This window comes from Passer domesticus, chromosome 10 (genome assembly GCF_036417665.1).
Source record: "Passer domesticus isolate bPasDom1 chromosome 10, bPasDom1.hap1, whole genome shotgun sequence".
Taxonomy (NCBI): Eukaryota; Metazoa; Chordata; class Aves; order Passeriformes; family Passeridae; genus Passer; species Passer domesticus.
The window spans coordinates 8,201,681-8,217,408 of NC_087483.1; the positions used below are offsets into that span (position 1 = coordinate 8,201,681).

Consider the following 15,728-nt stretch of genomic DNA (forward strand, 5'->3'; position numbering starts at 1 on the left):
TACAACAACAAAAACAAACCAGAGAGCAGAATTCTCCCTGGAGCTTTATTTTCAGTTCTGATATTCTGGTTCCCCCTACAAGCACCCACATTTCAATAGTGAATGAAATGCAGGCAGAGAACATTTTACACTTCAAAGAGGTGGGCATGGAACCTGTTTCCATTTCAAAGAAAAAAGGCACAAGTCAATTGACTGTCACCCAATATAATTTTTACTGCTGTAGAAAACAAAAGTACTTTAATTTTTATTTCCTTTTTGTATGGTCTGTAAAGAGAATCCATGGAAGAGAAAGGCATTTTAAGAGAGAATGAATTAGCATAGTTTACAAAAGCCAATTAAACTATTGAAAAAACACTCAGCATGCCACATTTTAAAGAAAGTGTATTGATTAATCAAGAGAAAACTACTGGCTTATTTATAGTTAAATTCCCTTCCCTTTCTACTGGGATATTTTCTGTCTTTCTTAATAGTGACACATAAATGGCATGAGTTTTTTTTCTGAACTAAAATAATATAACTCAAGTAGAACACTGCACTTTTGTGTGATAGAAAAGAAAAACATGTTCAGAAATTTCACACCTACAATTGTTAACACTTCTTACTCCAACTTCTTCAAACAATATTATGGATTATAAATGCTACAGTCTGTTTCACTAATATTAAAGCTCAGCTGAATTCATCAGACTTTCTGAGATATCTCAAAATGGTAAATAAAAATTATATTCCACCATAAGGGAAATAGCTTGCAAGATAAGTTTATACAGGACAAATTGCAGGAAAAGAAGGGATGGAGTATGGAAATATACCATGCCATGGGCAGGGATGCCACTCAGTGATTAGGGTTAGGAAGACTTTGTGCTGCTCTCAACCACCACCCTTACAAAGTAAATAAATCTAAATCTAAATAAAAAATATTGGACATAATTTTGTGAGTCTTCTCAGAAGACTATAAAGAAACACAAAGTGTGAAATTGTGCCCCAGCTCCCACTGACTCTACTGCAATAAGAATTTCCCTCCAATGCATCTGGCTAGGGACTGGGTAGTTCTGATTTTTTAAAACTTTGAATTAAAGCCTAATCCTTTAAGAACCTGATCCACAGAGGTGATGATTTTGTTCTTACAAATATTTATTAGCACAAATCTTCCTGCTCACACAGATAATCCCCTCAGGTTCAAAACCAGAAACAAATATGCTGTACTAAGTGAAAAAGAGGGGAAATGTCTGCAAAAAGGAGGAACAGAAGATGGTCACAAATACTGACAGAAGCAATGGGAACAGAGCAGAGCCTGGGGAAAACAAAAGAGCAGAACACTGAAGTGCTGGAGGGAAGAGAGGAAGGCCTGGAATCCCTGAAGAACAGGTGACATGGGCCTAAAAGTGGGACAGAAGGGCACCTCTGACAGCAGTGATTTCCTGGGACAACAACCTGTGAGGGGCTGAATGAGATAAAAGGAAAGCAGGAAAGGCAGTGGTTTAAATCTGGGCAAGTCTGAGCACTGGAGGCCCCTAAAGATTAAAAACCATCAGCAAGCCTTTGTCAATAAAGGGCAAAGAGGACAGAGTAAAATTATCAGAATATGAAACAAGATATCAAGGCTAGAAGTAAAAGTGGAAGAGTAATGTAAGTTTAACTAAAGACAAAACCAATATATATTTAATATAATGAAAAAAAAAAAGATCATTTTCTGGTATTTTCTACAGGCTCTTCATCTGAGTCTGAAACAATTCACATCAGAATGCCAGTACCACAAGGAGCAATCTTAAACTGGGATGAGCAAAGCCATACACTGTCATTTCCACCTCTAATTTCTCCGTTTTCTAACATGAAACCCTGAAACACTACCTAAGTTCTGGCCATGAAAGACAAGGCACAAAATAGATGTGAATCCTGTTCTGAGGTCCTGCATTTCCACCATGCAGGTATAAAACAGACAGACATGGAAGAATGTAGAATTTTTTAAAGTTAATTATGTCCTATGGATGGTATCTCAGAAGAAATCTCAGTAACAAAAATAAATAAATAAATGAATAAATAAATAAAAAGGGATGGGCTTGGTAAGACTTGGAATATTTGATTATCAAGAGAAATGCAAGGTTATCTGTTACACTTCAACACACTCCAAGGAAAACATGAAAATTACCAAAAGGCAACCAAATGCTACAGCATAGACTATCTACATTTAAATCCTTGTCTAATATAGATTGAAGACAACAAGAAAATTAAGACTTTCCAGTCAATGTTTAAGTGTTTCAGTCAATCAGGTTAAAATTGGAGTCTTGTTTTTCTCCCCTGTGACTCCTAAGCATCTTGTTAGATGCCATTACCAGCTGGTTAATAGCAGCAGCTTAAGTGGACGACAGAATTAATTCTTGGTAGAATGCAAAATGGCAGCTATTTCATTATAAAACGTCCAAGCAGTGTCACAGGCAAGTATGAGCTCTCTGGATGATCAGGATGTTCAGATCCTGACCCACCTCTGCATGGCTGGATCAGTTAATAATGATAATTATAACATCAGATAATGACCCCCGCCCTGCCAGCAGCACAACACACAGGGGACAAATCAGTGCCTGGGGATGCACAAGGTTAGCAGCCACTGAAGCCATCGCTCTGTAACAAACAGCTTGGTCACTGTGTTGTGTGCTCAGCACATCCAGCTGAGTCCTGCCCTGTTCCACACCACTCCTGCTATTCCCAGTCTAGCATCTCCCAGTGAGTGCCAGATGAACATGTATAAACCACTAAAATGTTTTTGTTTTGAAGAGCATGCCAGAAACCCGAACATTTCTGTTCAAAGCTGTCTTCTAGAAGTGCCAAGGCAAAGAGAGATGCAGATATATCACAGCCATTGTGGAGGGCACCTTGCTGAGGTGGGCACAGAGCTTGTAAGTGGAAAAGGGTGATAATGAGGAACAGTGGGATGGGGAGCAGAAATGGGAACTGCCTCCCTAAAAAGCACACAGTATGAGCTGCCCATGTTGATCCCTGTGACAGCCAAGGTTGATTAAAACAGCAGCACAGAGTTAGTACTGGGACATGCAGCTTCTCCAGTGTGGCTGCTGAACTGTGAGCTCCAGCTTGATTGCACAGACTCTGATTTCACAGCTTACTCTGAGCTGGAAGGGACCCACAGGGATCATCCATTCCCATCCAGGGATGAACCATGGCCCATCCAGGGACTGCAGCCACAACCCTGGTGTTATTAGAAGCTCAGTTTCTCCACCCGGAAAACAGCCATCAGAATAATATGAAGTTTTTTGAAGTGTCATGAGCTCCATGCTGGGGGCTAAGAAAGTTAAGTGAGATGTGGATCTCTTCCAAGTTATTCTGAAAAATATATGTATGTATATTAAATCTTACAGTGGTTGTATCTCCTCCTTCAGAGTGCAAAGTTATTGTTGAAATCTTGTTATTCCAAATTGACTTTGCAAGTACAAAATTTGACAATTCTTTCTCATATATCCACGGGGCACAAGAGATAATCTCAAAGCAAAACCTTTGAAGGAGGTTTATCAAGACTGTACTTATTCCAATTGCTAATGAGCTAATGAGGAAAAAAATTAAAAATATTTTTTCTATAACAGAAATTAGTGATAAAAATGCCCAAAGCAACATCATCACATTCATCACCATGCAACAACAGCCACACACTGAGATGAACATGGCTGGGAGGCTCAAAGGTTTATAGGGCTGCGTGTGGATTGAGGAAGGGCTCCTGAATGCAATCTCCTTCCCACAACACAGGCAGAGTTATAGCCTTGCTTAGAGCCAAACTGTCATAAAATAGCTCATCCTAACTCACAACCATTTGGCAACAGAATTACAACTTGTTCCAGACCACAGCATAACAAAAGAGCATCAACTTCTCACCGGGACACTGCTGAATCAATCTTACATTTTACACCTGAGCTGTCTGGGTTTAATTAGAGCCTTGCAGTATCTCAACATTGCTCCTAATAGCAATATCACTAGCAAATAGATATTGATATTCCAGGGCCTGGAAAAATCCCACTATTTACTCTTTCTAGCTCATCCTGATGCAGGACATACACACGTGATGTAATCAGCGTGGAAGAGACAATTTTCACTGAGGAGCAGCAATCAGTTACTGCTCACTCAGACACAGAATGCCACAGGCCTGAATTTGTTCCCAACTTTTTATTCTTCCCTGAAGAGCTGGAAGAGGTTTGTGCCTTTCAAAGCAATGATCATCATTTCTTTATGAAATAATTACAAACAACTCCTTATAGGTTAATTACCATCTCAGTTATCTCCTTGGTGTTTTCAGCAATACTTACTTTCTGAAATTCACATTTTAAAGGTGACTGGTGTTGAGGGGTGGCATTTCTGAGGGGCCCATCCTCAAATACCTTCAAGGGTTTAATTTGCAAAATCACGGCTCTGAAATCCTCTTCCAGCTGTCACTACCTCCAACCTGATATTAATCACCAGCTTTAAAAAGAAAACATGTCATTCATCTAAATAAAGCAGCATTTTGTAAATAATTAATAAGGAAATTAATAGCAGAGTGCCAACAGTAGCAGAGAACTTCCTGATTTATTTTCCTTCAAACCCATCCAAATTTCAAGCAACACCTAAGTAACACTGCCATGCTATTAGCTTGAGAATACTTAGGTTAATATTTGTACTAAGCCTCAGAATCTGCCACTGTAAACATGGCTTTGCCTAAATCTGCAACAAGTTCATAATCTCCTCTTGACAAACCTGACTCCTTATCCAAATAATATAATACTATAACATGCTATAAATATTAATTACAATATATTAATATATTATTACTATATATATATAATATATATAGTGTTATATAACACATAACAACTCTATAATATATTTGACTATGTGCCTACTCAAAAAAATCCAGGTCCAATCTCCCCTTTCTCCAAGTATTTTTTGTGTAAATGGTTAATGCAAAGGAACCCCTTAAACACAGCATCATTTATTGGTAATTTTGAACAGGGCCTGATTAACTTTACCACAGCTGACACCATTCATCTGTCAATAACAGAATATTAACAAGGGTGGAAGCTGTGTAATTAAAAGGAAAAGGAGCACACCTGCTGTAACACCCAAATATTGCTGGCTACACATTAGAATTTCAATGTACTCGTCACTCCAAGTCTGTAAGGTCAATTTTTTTATACAAAAAGGGCTTCAAGCTCCTTTGGCACTCATGACAACCACAATTAAATATTCACACCCAACACTCCCCAAGTTTCTCTAGGTTTACGGTCAAAGCAGGTCAATCACGTCCCTGTTTTGTAGACAAGTTCTTCTCCTGAATAACCATTAATTTCTGAATATTAAAAATGAGGCTTTCTTGGGTTTTGAGTTTTGCTGACATAAGAGAACCAAAGCCAGAAGTCTCAATCATACACCTGGATGCCATTCTGCCTTTTTAATATAAAAATACTACTGTAAAGTATTATAAAAAAATACTACTGTACTGGTCCCACTGCTGCTGGCTTTGGGCTAAGCCACAGCAAAGCCCTTTTTGTCTGGATAAGCTGATTTTTGTCTGCTTCCACAGAGAGGAACAGCACGAGGAAGTCTCACGTCAAGCAGGAATGATGACAGAACAGAAAGAAAAATCTTGTGGTTTTAAGGAAAAACCTGGGAAGATGGTGCAGGAAACTTCCTTGGGCTTTTGCACAGGTGTAAAGAAAAATACATTTTTTTGCTGGAAACTGAACACGGTCTATTCATCCTGACAGCTCATTCCAGCCCACATTTACAGCAGTGTCAGACTGCAGGAAGCAAGCACTCAGGGAAATGAAATTTAAATGAGTGGGATCCAGTAAAGGGCTAAAGACAAAGTAGTGAAATAATGTTGTTCTTTAGCATAAAACCTTCACTATTTTGCCAGGCTCAAAGCATGCACTCCTGTAGGAAAGAGATACATAAATGGTGAGACAATGTGGAAATATTCTGAATTAATGTTCCACTTGGCTCTCACTCTTACTTGCTGGGTTTTTAAAGGACGTCAAAAAAAGTCACAGGTAAAAATCATTCCACTGATATTTCAATAAACTGGGACAAATTCAGGCTTTTTGTTGCTTAGAGAATATTCTGGATTTCTCAGGGATAATCGCTGACTAATTTTAGTTATGCAAAATACAGTAAACTTTCAGGAAGAACTGCAATTTGCACAGGGGAAAAAAAAAAACCAAAAAACCCAAACCAAAAAAGCCCTCCCCAAAACAACAATCTAAGTTTTGTTCCTGTAGGTTTCAAGCAATAATAATTATAATGATTTATTGCTGAATATGAAACCTTTGTACCTCTTGTGCTGCAACATATACTTAAATTAATATGAAACCTACCTTTACCTTCCCCTACTTCTGCCCTTCTCATTTAAAAAGCAAAGATAGTGCTGGGAATCCATCCTAATAATGACACATTAATTGCTATATCAAGAATTGTATTTTGGCCCCAGTATCACGGATTTTGTGCAGATCACAAATTAACACTCCCAGCCTGTTCCTGTGTGTACATAATTTTAAATCAAGACCAAATTCCACCAGGTAACTTTTGTCGCAAAGGAATATAGAAACTGAAGGAGATGGAAACAACTGACTGTCACTTAGCAGCCAACAATTCACCAGCTCAATAGTCTGGGTTGCAAATGAGCAAAAAGCAGCACATAAAAATCAGAGTAAGATTTTGGGTTGGGAGACAGTTGCATTCACCCCTTCTGATACAAATGAAGGGAATCCTGGAATGGTTTGGGCTGGAAGGGAACTAAAAGCCCTTCCAGTGCAACCGTCTGCCATCAGCAGGATCACCTTCCACTGTCCCAGGTTGGTCCAAGCCCCATCCAGCCCAGCCTTGGGCACTTCCAGAGATCCAGGGGCAGCCACAGCTTCTCTGGGAAACCTGCAGCAGGGCCTCAGCACCCTCACAGGGAAGAATCCCATCTTTATATCCCATCTAACCCTGGCCTCTGGTAGAGGGAAGCTGTTATCCCTTGTCCCCAAGTCCCTCTCCAGCTCTCCTGGAGCCCCTTTAGTCCCTGGCAGGGGCTCTGAGGTGTCCCTGGAGCCTTCTCTCCTCAAGGAGAGCATCCCCAGCTGTCCCAGCCTGGCCCACTGATAAATTCTGCATCCTAATTTTGGGCCCCCTGGGCTGGAGGTCTCACCTGAGGGGACAGAGGGACAGAATCCCCCCTCTCCTGCTGCCCAGGCTGTGGGATGAGCCCAGGACAGGTTTGGTTACTGGGCTGTGAGTGCACATGTCCAGCTCATGTCCAGCCTCTCACCCTCCACACCCCAAAGTCCTTCTCAGATACAAACACTATTTATGGGACAGGCCAAAGTCACTCCTCAATCAAATAAACTAATAATTTTCTTACATTCTATAAGCTATATTTACAACTATTAATAGTAAATGGTAGTAATACTATTATTATACTCAAATTCCTTCTGAAATGCTAATTGCAAGTAATAACAAAAATACTCCAGGAGGAGCAACTCTATTGAAGTCCTTGGCTTGTGTACAGGCCAAAGTTGGCTCTCCTTGATTGAATTATAAAACCACCAGCAGCACAGTGCAGCTCTGAGAGGTGTTTTTTGCTCTCCTGCTGCCGGGGGAATGCTCCATCAGATGCTCTGAGGCATACAAATTGCTACACGCTGCAGCAAATGGACCTTGCTCAAAACCTGCCACTGAAAGAATCACTCCAGAGCAGAATGGAAAAATTTAGCTTTGATCAAAGCCTTTAACAGACATCATCTTTAATGTGGTCACTCAGGTGAGCAGAGCTTTCCCTGCTGCTCTTCCTATGATGTATTTGTGCACACCCTGCACACACCTGTGACCCTTGGGTATTTGACACTTCTCTTCCTCCTCTTGCCATTTCAGTCTTAACTTCCTAATCCTCTTTTCTAAACAGCACACAAACTGCTTCTCAATTATGTTTTTCCTTTTATTAGAGGGGTATGAGTCTTTTACTAATTTTAGGCGTATTTTGATTATTATTCTCTCCAGAGAGGATCACAGACATTACCAAGTGTGGATCTCTCCCCAGTGTACAGCCTACACCAGTGTAAATGGAAATATTTGACTTCTCACACTGAGAGGAGCCAGCAATCTTCTGCTTTGTCCTGTTTTATTTGAAAAAGAAAACTTTATTGCTTACAAGTCCAGCTCTTTGCTCACTGTAATGGCTCTCAGTTCCTACCTGTGCTGGATCCCATCACACCAGGAACACTCCTGAGCATAGATACCTTTTACACATAGTATTTTCTTCTTATTTTCTAACTCTGTATAGCATTGTGCCTTTTTCATTAAATTTCAGAAAATACATCATTTCTATTCTGACATTTTCAGGAGAACAATATGAACATAAACAACACATATTCTTAATGACACCAAAAGTAATCTAAAATCCTCAGTGAAAAATCTTTCTAGCCAGGACTAGAGGAAGCCTGTTATGTGCTGACCTTCACTGATATCCTTTTGAAATCTCCAAATGGTTGCAGCTGCCATGGTTTCTTTTATGAGTCAACAACCTTGTCTGATTAAGTGTTAAAAGAACCCTTCTCATTACTGTTGGAAGGCAGGCTTTCTCCAAGAGTTGTTAATTTAGATGAACATTCGAGTTTCTGTCTTTTAAAGGCTGTTATTTGCTATCCATTTTCTGAACTTAGAACAGAAGATCCCTTTAACTCCTTTAATCTCCTTGTTAGCCATACCCATCTGTCCTTGCAAGAATCTCACAGGGCAGCAAGGTGCACAGTTGGCAATTGGAAACCAACGTGTAATCATTAGTTTCAAAGCCACATTTTAGCATCCTCAGCTTGAGGGAAAACACAGCTTTTCACCACGGAATTTGAAACTTACTTTAAGTCTGACAACACTGGAAATTGTGATTATACTAAAAAGCATTTTAAAAACCTTGAAATTAATTTTCAGGTATGTATTAACAGGGGTGCTAGCCCAAAGAGAATCCCCAATTAGAAGTGAGTTTTGAAGGGAACACTCAGCCCTGAGTGGACAACATGAGGCAGGGAGCACTTTACACAGGCAAACTCAAAATAGGAGCAGTTTCCCTGTTATTCATCTTACTGCAAAGAAGGAAAAGAGAAGATTTCCTGGCACAACATCCACTACTTAATTTAGCAACATCAACCCATTCAGATTCATTCCTACTGACCCACAAAACTTGCTAATGGAGACACAGGCACCAAAACTGAGCTGAATCCACTGGCTTTGCTTGCTTGCAGTTCAGAGTATCCTCATCTGCACTAGAGCTTATCTCTTTAAAACAGAAGATGGTTTGTCTCATCAGGCCACATCAGCCACCAGGAGTGAGCAAGCTCCACGCTGGGAAAAAGGAAGCAGAAATGACAGAGCAGCACAGAACCCTCTGCATTTGTGACACTCAGGGCTCCTGACAGCGCTCAGCCACCGAGGGGCAGGGATTTATCAGGCAGCAGAGGAGTTAAACAGCAAGGAAAGAGACACTTTCCCCCCAGAAGTCTGTGATTCAGGAGGCTGAACTGAGTGAAGGACTCGGTGCATAATCCAGGCAATGGGACACAATGGCATAGATGGGAATTTACTGATTAGGGAGCAGCTGATGCACTCACACCCCCAGAGAGACAGCCCGGCCCTGGGCACCCAGCACAGCATGAGCAGGCTCTGGATCCTGCTGTCCTCTGGGAGGGAAAACAGGAAAAACATGTGAGAAAACAGGAATAACATGAGCAAACGGGAATACACATGTGAGCAAACAGGGAATAACACATGTGAGAAACTGGGAATAACACATAAGCAAACGGGAATACACATGTGAGAAACTGGGAATCACACACGTGAGAAACGGGATATACACGTGAGAAACGGAATACACACGTGAGAAAACAGGAATAACATGAGCAAATGGGAATACACGTGAGCAAACGACTAACACATGTGAGAAACAGGGAATAACACATGTGAGAAACTGGGAATACTATGTGAGAAACCGGGAATACTATGTGAGAAACCAGTAATAACACATGTGAGGAAACAGGAATACACATGTGAGGAAACAGGACTAACACATGTGAGAAACTGGGAATACCATGTGAGAAAACAGGAATACTCATGTGAGAAAACAGGAAGAATGTTCAGGCATGTACAGCACAAGTTTGGGCACCACATGCTTGAGTTTGTATTTGTGGCATGTTTGGGTCTAAGAATCTGCACCTTAAGGATTTTTATACTAAAACAATGAGTTTGTGATGTTTTGTCTTGATGTTTTCTCAATAAACTCCTAACTAGGTGAAGTACTCCACTGATTGCACTGTTCCAAAAGAGCAGCAGCTTCCCTGTAAACTGATGAATCCCCAACAATGAGGGAAGTTTGCCTCCACTTCTCTCTCCGCTGCCTCACAAGAATCAAGCTGTCAAACAAAGACCAAACCTCCTCAAGATGTGCAACTTCCAAGTCAGACAGGCAGCCAGTTGTATTTTGGCTTAGTACAAGCCAGCACAAACTCTGGGATGGTTTGCAAAAACACACAACTATATTGAACATGTGTAGAAAACTATTTAACATGATGCTTATCTAGCAATTACTTCTTTTACAACATTGAAATGAAAGTGAGCAAAACTAAAATATCTTCATTGCTCCTTTTCCTTCCCCAGGATTACTCAAAAAGCTGTTGAGTACACCGTATGAACTCTACAGAACTTAATTTGATTAAACAATAAAATAAAGCAAGATGTGAAGTACAAAACAGGCACAGAGATACAAAAGAAGTAGTAATGTACACAGGTGAAGAAATTACACCAGAAAGTGCTACGGGCTCGCTGGTGGGACATTGGCTTGCACTAGAACATCCCAAATGTGATGATGCAGACACTGAAAGATCTGAATGGTGATGGTGCTACTTCAAACCCACCTACAGAGAAATAATTCTGAAAGCAGAAATACTGATAGCACTTGTACTTGGAGAAACCTACTGAAGCCAAACAGCTGTGCTCCTTGAAAAAGCTTCTCCCTTCACTGAGACACACTGAAATATTCAGAACCGAACAAATTGAATTACAAAATTAATTGAAGTGCAAATGCAAATGAAGGAATCATATGCTGATACAGTTACCAGCAATTTGCAAAGCCTCAGCTGTGAGCTGTATACGTAAAGATGTTCTTTGCCTTGTTTTTCTGCTGATGTTCTTAATGAGATTTTTCCTTATATACACATTGTTAAATTTGATCAGTTGCAAAGTAATAAAATAAATTCCACCTTTTTTTTTTCTTCTTAGCATCACAGAGAGGTTTTAGAAACACACTTTGTAACAGCACCACTGTGGCCAGCAGGAGCAGGGCAGTGCCCATGCTCCCGTGGTGTGTCCAGTTCAGGGGGAAGGACATTGAGGGGCTAGAGTGTGTCCAGGGAAGGAGCTGGAGCACCAGGAGCAGCTGGGAGGGCTCAGAAAAGGAGGCTCAGAGGGGATCTGCTCACTCTCTGCAACTCCCTGACAGGAGGGTGCAGCCAGGAAGGGTCTGCTCCCAAACAACAAGCAACAGGATGAGAGGAAATGATCTTTGCTATAGCAGGGAAAATGTCTTCACTGAAAGATGGCTGGCAAGTGGTGGAATTGCCATTCTTGGAAGTCCTTAAAAGATGAGCAGATGTGCAGCTCCCCTGTCCCATGCCATTCCATCACAAGTTATTTTCAACAGCCTCAACTGCAAATTCACAGCTGAGCAACTCCACACGTCCAGAATGATGGAAATGCATGGAGCCAGGCAAGGAATTAGTTTGTAGCTTCACGTGCCTCTGAACACTGGAATTCCTGACTCCATAAAAGTGAGAGTTGGTGTGCATTCATCATACAAGTTACCTGGAAACTGTCACTGATCACTTCAGGAGCTTGTTCTACCTGCCCAAGCCAGCACTGAAACACTGACTGATGGGTCAGTGAATGCTTTTTATTGACTACTGCTATTGTACATTCTTCCCGTGACCAGGAGCTCTACAGTAACTCTATGGAATATTAAACAGTCTATTTTGTCACTATTTCAATTGAATAAAAGCATGTCTTCATGAAAACTAAAAAAAAGAACAAACCAAAAACCAAAACAAACCAACCAAATAAAAAATCTACAACTGCTAGCTAGAAGGATATTTAGGATAATTTAGGATAACAAGGCAAAAGTCTAAAAATCGGATATTAAAAAAAAAAAAAGAAAAAAGTTCCATATTTCTTTCTCCACCAGTTTTTGGACTTTCCATTCAGGATCCAAAATCAATAGTCCAATAAACGCCACAAAACCTATGAGACCGAAGTCATCATTCCATGGCCTGAGCATAGATTTTGTTTTGTAATTTTATTGATGCTTTGGAACTTGGTTCATGTTCTTATCATGAAAGAAATAAATTCATCCAGCTAGCTGAATTTCCACCACAGTATCTGGATTAAGTACTGTTAAATTTGAGCTCTAGAGAAAGGCAATGATTATCTGTAAGACTCTAGGCCAGTGATCACCTTCACTAAGCAAAGCAGATATGTCCTGAAATATGGGGGGGAAGAGGCAGATCATGTATTCAAGCTGCAATTCACCTTCAGTACATCACTCTCAGATAAGGCACTACAGCTTTGCGATGCTGAGCAGGTTCCAGTATCCAAGTGCCTTTAGTGATGGCCTTTATGGCTGTCCATCACTGGAGCTGTGTGGAACAGTGATGCAAAGAGGCTGTGACCCACCAGGGTTCATCCACGATCCCAAGGGACCTGCAGGACTCCTGCTGACCTTGCAGGATTCCAAAGAGCTGTTGATGCCCACAGAAACACCTGCAAGAGCAGCACAATTTATATGGAGAACACTGGAGGGGAGGGGTACAAGAGACTGATGCTGCACCTGGAGTGGCATCCACTGATGAGCTTTTGCAAGACTAATTATTCCTCACGGGTATTTCCATGCTGGAAGTTCTGTTGATTTCATTTCCCCAGTTTCTTTTGATGCTCTGTGAAGGCTGACCTAGAACAGAGGCCAAGAGAGAGTTAAATAAAGCAGGGATTTATTAGAAGGCCTCAATGGATGCACCTTGGGCAGCACAAGAGCCCAGCCAGGGCTGCACCCAAGATGAACCAAAATGGTCACAAAATGGACAGCAGGTCACAGGGTCTCACACTTTTATAAGTTCTGGTCCAGTTGCATATTGGAATTAATTATCCAATTACAGCTTTAGGTTATGAGTCCCATCCTTCTTGTTTTTCTCTCTTCAGTCCATGCTGGTTTTGCTCTTGGGCCTGAGATCTGGATCATTTGTCCTTGGTCCCCAGCTAGAGAAGGAATTGTTTTGTCTCCCTGCTCTGTGCAGAGAGCTCACCATCCCCTCATATGAAGCTCAGACCCACACACTAAAGCAGCACAGAATGTGAAAAAAATAAAAGCCAAAACCTGAGCCATCACTTTAGTGCTTCTGCTTCCTGCAGTTTGAGGAAATGTATCCTCCTTTCTCTCCCAGACTACAGAGACAACACTTCTCCCAGAATCATGGAATGGGTCAGGCTGGAAGGGACCACAGGGGCTCCTCTGGCCCCATGTCCCTGCTCAGGCAGCGCCATCCCAGGGCACAGGCACAGGATTGTGTCCAGACAGGTCTGCAGTATGCCCAGTGAGGCACTCCACAGCCTCCCTGGACACTGTTCCCTGCTCAGTCACCGCACAGAAGGAAGCTGTGTCCCATGTTCAGCTGGAACTCCTGGGCATCAATTCTCACATGGTACTGACGACAGCAGAGCTGAGAAAGCTGCTTCCCTCCCAGGAGGAAAGGCTCTGAAGGAAAGGCATCCAAGGATCTTCTCATGCTTCCTGCATGTGAAAGCTCACTGGGATAAGAGAAGTCTGCAGAAAGCACAACTACCAAAATGCCCAGAGAGTCTAGAAATCTAATTTAACTAAGATACCTCAATTTATTGTACAACTATTTTAAGCAGCACTGGGAAAATTTAATAACATCTTGCAGTAAACCAACAGAAATCCAGACATTTTGAACATTAAGCTGTCTGCAACATTCACTCTATGATCCTGACATTACAATTAAGAAGGAAAATACTCCAGTTTTTGTTTAGCACTTTGGAGGGTGAGAACACAAACACCACAAAAGGAAGATCCAGTGAGAATTCAATTTCCGTACACAATTTGCTGCAGTGAGATCACCAAAGTCCAACACTTCCATTAAAAACTGAAAGCTATTCCTGCATAACCAAAGACAGAACTTTCACCATGGGAATCACCTGGAACATCTGCAAGGTTTTGAAGCAGGACACCACACAGACAAGAGCCACAATTTGCATTTACAAGAAAAAAAAAAGGCGTCTTTCCCTTACTTTGATGTGCTAAGTGAGAAGTTAACAAGGCAGTCACTTCAAAGACACCTTATTTCACTCAAGGACTTTCAATTATCCTCTCCACTGGACAGGGATTCCTTACCCCAGCATTCTTAAGTTCTTGGGTGGCACAACTTGAAAGCCATCTGTGCTCAGAAAAACCACAGAGGAAAAAAAACAAAAAACAACCCAACTATGGAAAGCATGTTGCCCATGGAATATATCCTGTAAAACACGCTCTTCCTCCTCTGTTTAATGCACTCTTGCTTCTGTGGAGAACAGGGCACTTCTTTTCCCACTGCTGTTGCAGTTTATTTCATGGTTATTTAGAAGTGGTGGATGTGGCACATGGTGATAAGGTTTGGTGGGGCCTTGGCAGTGCTGTGGTAAGGCTTGGAGTGATCATCCTTAAGGCCTTTTGGAACCTAAAATATTAGATGATTCTATTTAAAACTTCTAAGATACAGTTAATTTTACCCCTACAGACTGAGTAGAGCACAGAAAACATGTGCTACATGTTTAACACCATTTTTTTTTCTCGTGTGGTCAGGGTAGCCAAGGGAACCCATGGTCCAGTTCTAAGGAGTTACAGAAAAGTCTGAAAATTACAGTCTGAAAATTGGGAAAGGAAAGCAAAGTTATAGAACTGCACCCTATGGCATAAACACTACAAAGTGATATAAATCTCATTTTTTAATTTGTAAAGAACACAAAATGTTAAAAGCAAACTCTGAAAGGTCTTTTTAAAAAAAGAAAAAACACAAAAAAAACGCCCAGCCCAAATGTCAGCTTTGGCGTGGTGAATTCTGTTACACACTACACCTATAATTCACATATCTCACAAGTAAACATTCTGGCTGTTCACCTAAAAACCCCTATTTTTTACCCAAGTGGAAGTTCTGAAATGTCAGTTTTCAGATGGATTTTTTTTTTTTTTTGAGGAAGCAGTAAGAATATTTTAGTTAGAATCATAGAATCATTAAGGTTGGAAAAGCCTTTCAACATCATCAAGCCTAACCACCAGCCACCACGACTAAACCATGTCCCCAGGTGCCACATCCATTTGTTTTTGACCACTTCCAGGTATGGTGACTCCACCGCAGCCCTAACAGCCCCTTCCAACACTTCACAAACCTTTCCATGAAAATTCTTTTCCCTAATATCAAATCTAAATCACTTGACAGCTCATCTAATAATTATTCACAAAGTTAACAGAATAAAAAAGATTTAAGCAAATGTTAAAATAAAATGACTGAATTTTGATTGAAAAAGGCTGTATTATTAATTACTGCTTTGGCCTTTACTCACACAAGTAAGTAAATGCAAGAACAGAAGATAATTTTTTCTTCTTAAACAAAAGGGGATTTGTTCTCATC

The 15,728-nt window shown here is 40.9% G+C and overlaps 1 protein-coding gene and 1 long non-coding RNA gene across 4 annotated transcripts in view; both read right to left on the reverse strand.

Moving 5' to 3' along the window:
• Positions 1-15,728, reverse strand: part of SPAG16 (sperm associated antigen 16) — a 360,034-nt gene that overhangs the window by 214,117 nt on the left and 130,189 nt on the right. The gene's annotated exons all lie outside the window — the stretch shown is intronic.
• LOC135308545 (uncharacterized) overlaps positions 10,539-15,728 on the reverse strand; it is a 64,948-nt gene continuing 59,758 nt past the window's right edge. Inside the window, exons 2-3 of the long non-coding RNA XR_010368948.1 lie at positions 12,878-12,997; positions 10,539-12,810 (exon numbers count right to left, since the gene is read on the reverse strand). This is a non-coding gene — a long non-coding RNA (uncharacterized LOC135308545). The remainder of the gene's footprint in view (positions 12,811-12,877; positions 12,998-15,728) is intronic.